We start from the raw sequence: 3,202 nt of genomic DNA on the forward strand, positions 1-3,202 counted from the left end.
ACATTGACGTTTAGAACGAGGAAAATCATGGTGTTCAATCTTTCGGGGATAACATAAGCCAGGTTCGGTCCAAAATTTAAGATGTCATTGAATAATAAAAAAATGGTTATGACAACTTACACTTGCTTATGTGGAATATTGTAGGCTAACTTTGATGATTGGAGTGGTGAAGATGGATATGAGCATGAGGATGGAGCTAATATGGACATTGAGGAAGCTGAAATCCAGCAACGTGCGCTGGAGACACAGTTGAAGGTTATGGGTACGACATTTGCATCACAATGGGAGGCTCACATGTTCTATAATAACTACGCCAAAGACCGTGGATTAAGTATCAGAAAAGATAAGGTGAAATGAGGAAAAGGACTTTCAACCACTGTTCGGTATAGGAGATACGTTTGCTCGAGGGCAGGAAAACGTCTCGGTAAATTTTTAAACCCGGAGGGCCGTACACGCAGGCTAAGACCAGAGACTCATTGCGAGTGTGGCGCACATTTAGTCGTGAAGTTGGACAAAGGACGTGGAGTTTGGTTCGTGGCAGCTTTTATGGATGATCACAACCATTTGTTGGCTAGACCAGATGAGTTGGTATTTCTGCGGTCACATCGAGTGATGGGAGATCACCAAATAGCTGAGATCTTGGCGATGGAAGGAGCTGGGATCAGAAAGCATATCATCGTTGACAACTTCATTAGCAGGTATGGCTCGTATGATAAGTGTGGGTTTCTGAGACGAGACGTGTACAATCTATGTTGCCGAGAAAAAATGAAGTTGATTGCGAAGGGTGATGCTAACACGGCAATCGGGATTATGAGGAGCAGAAAGGAGAAGGATCCAGAGTTTTTCTTTGAGTACGTGCTCGATAAGGAGGGCCGTTTGAAGAGCATGTTCTGGTGCGATGCACAGTCGCGGCGGGACTATCAATTGTATGGAGATGTGATGGTGTTCGACAGCACATATAAGATGAACAGATATGGTATGCCGTTCATCCCCTTTGTTGGTGTAAACAATCACCGTCGCACCACAGTTTTTGGTTGTGCCATTGTGTCCGACGAGACCGAAGCGACGTACGTGTGGCTGCTTCAGACATTCCTGAAGGCCGATTGTCAGAAAAAGCCAAGGTCAATCATCACAGATGGAGACGCTGCATTGATACGAGCTATTCGGTTGGTTTTGGTTGATGTGTTGCACCGTCTCTGCTCATGGCACGTGGAAAAAAACATGCAGAAGCACCTTAATTACAAACCGCTAAGTGAGTTCAGGGCACTCTTGTACTACTCCACCTCTCCAGCCAACTTTGAGGCGAGATGGCACGCTTTCGTCCGTAAATGGAAGACTGATAAAACAGAAGAGTGGCTGAGTAGGATGTACAGGAAGAGGAGTCTGTGGGCAGCATCATATCTGTCAGATGGTTTTTTTCTGGGTATGCGCAGTAATCAAAGGAGTGAAAGTCTTAACTCTTGTCTTCACTTGCACTTGGACGGCGGTATGACTATTGTTGACCTAGTTGTGCATTATGAGAATTGCATAGTCCGATTACGTGAGAACGAGGCGCATGATGACTGTGTTTCAAATCAGTCATTGCCACCATCAGTCACAGAATATAAGGATATTGAGAAGCATGCCGCCGAAGTATTCACTCATTCCAATTTTTATATTCTTCAACAAGATCTGAAGAAGATGGGAGAGCTTGAGATTTTTGAGACGCTAGTGGGAGTTGACTGCCACACCTTCATCGTGACATGGAGAAATAACCGGAAATTTCAGTTCAGCGTGAATTATCGAGCTGAAAACTCTGAGAATACGATAGACTGCAATTGTGGACGAATGCTTCGGAAAGGATTGCCTTGCAAACACATTCTGTATGTGTTGGTTCATCTTAAAAAATCTAAAATACCTAAGTGTTGCATCCTCAAGAGGATGTAGAAAGTTGCGAGAGGTGGGCTGCCTGCACAGCGAAAGAGTGACTTGTTTGGCTGGGGTTGGACAGGGGCAGAGCAGCGTGCTCGCTATAGTCAACTTAGTATAACAGGAGCTGAAGATTTTCATGTTGCTTCAAATGATCCATTCGTCTATGATGAGTTGATGCAGTGTCTGCAGAATATAATAGCAAAGAAAAAGGTCCCTGATGATGATGTTGTTGGTAGTACAAGAAATGTGCATGAGGATCCACGTCAGCCGGAACAACATGTTGATGTCATAGGTGATCCCGTGAAAGTTTCCATGAAGGGCGCCCCTAAACAGAGCAGGACAGGGCGAGCAAAGAAAGATCCAAATGTTGCAAAGAATGGAAGACCAAAATCATTTTCTGAGAAAAAACCCAGTTCTCTTTGTGGCATTTGTAAGAAAGAGGGCCATAGACGGCAAACGTGCCCTGAGAATGAAAAGTAAGTTTTTCATTTTTTCAACTATTTTTTGGTTTTGTCTTCACAATTGTCTGATGAGTTGTTTACAATTTGTTATGTAGGAACCAGGCATAAAGATGAAGTACTCATAATCAGTTGAAGGCACTGGCAATTTCAATTTATTTGTTTAAGAATAAGAGACATGGCACTTTGAGTTTATTCTTTAAACCACCTTGTTTGATGAAAGTCATTAGCACTTTCAGTTTATTTGTTTAAGAATAATAGACATGGCACTTTGAGTTAAAGTTTATGCCACCTTGTTCAATGTTATGAGACATGCGATTTATATTATTATGTGTGAAACATATTATATTTGTATGAATGTGTTACTGCTGTAATGACATAGTAAACTTATGAACATCTTTAAAATGTAATGTATGTGACAATTGTTTTGTAAAAAAAAAGCCCCAGCCGTGGCCGGGCGCGCGCGCGGGGACAATAAACTACTACGCCTTCTGGCGAGGCCTTTCGGCCGCCGAGCGGGGAGGCCACGGCGCACAGCAGGGCATCCAGTAATGTTCTGTAGCGAGCTTGTGAGAAGGCGAAGACGCGGGTATGTAAACCGGTTGGCGCGTCTCTCCGCGGGCGAGGTGGGACTAAACCTACTCGGCACAAAGCACCAGCGTCCGTATCCGCACACGAAGAGGATCGGCCCACGCGCCCGACGCGCGTCGTTTATGGGCCGACAGATCGCCATATTCCCCCTCGGGATCGTTGCATGTGTGCCGCTGGCTGGGGCGGGACGAGACGTGTGCCACCCGGCGCGCGGCTGGTCGGTCGGCCGGCTGCTGGGCCAG

General features: G+C 45.3%; 1 pseudogene; it reads left to right on the plus strand.

The window, feature by feature from the left end:
* Nucleotides 1-201: 201 nt before the first annotated feature.
* Nucleotides 202-2,391, plus strand: LOC147963421 (protein FAR1-RELATED SEQUENCE 5-like; annotated as a pseudogene).
* The last annotated feature ends 811 nt before the right edge of the window (nucleotides 2,392-3,202 follow it).

This window comes from Triticum urartu, chromosome 6A (assembly GCF_056163025.1).
Source record: "Triticum urartu cultivar PI428250 chromosome 6A, HENAU_Tu73, whole genome shotgun sequence".
Classification (NCBI taxonomy): Eukaryota; Viridiplantae; Streptophyta; class Magnoliopsida; order Poales; family Poaceae; genus Triticum; species Triticum urartu.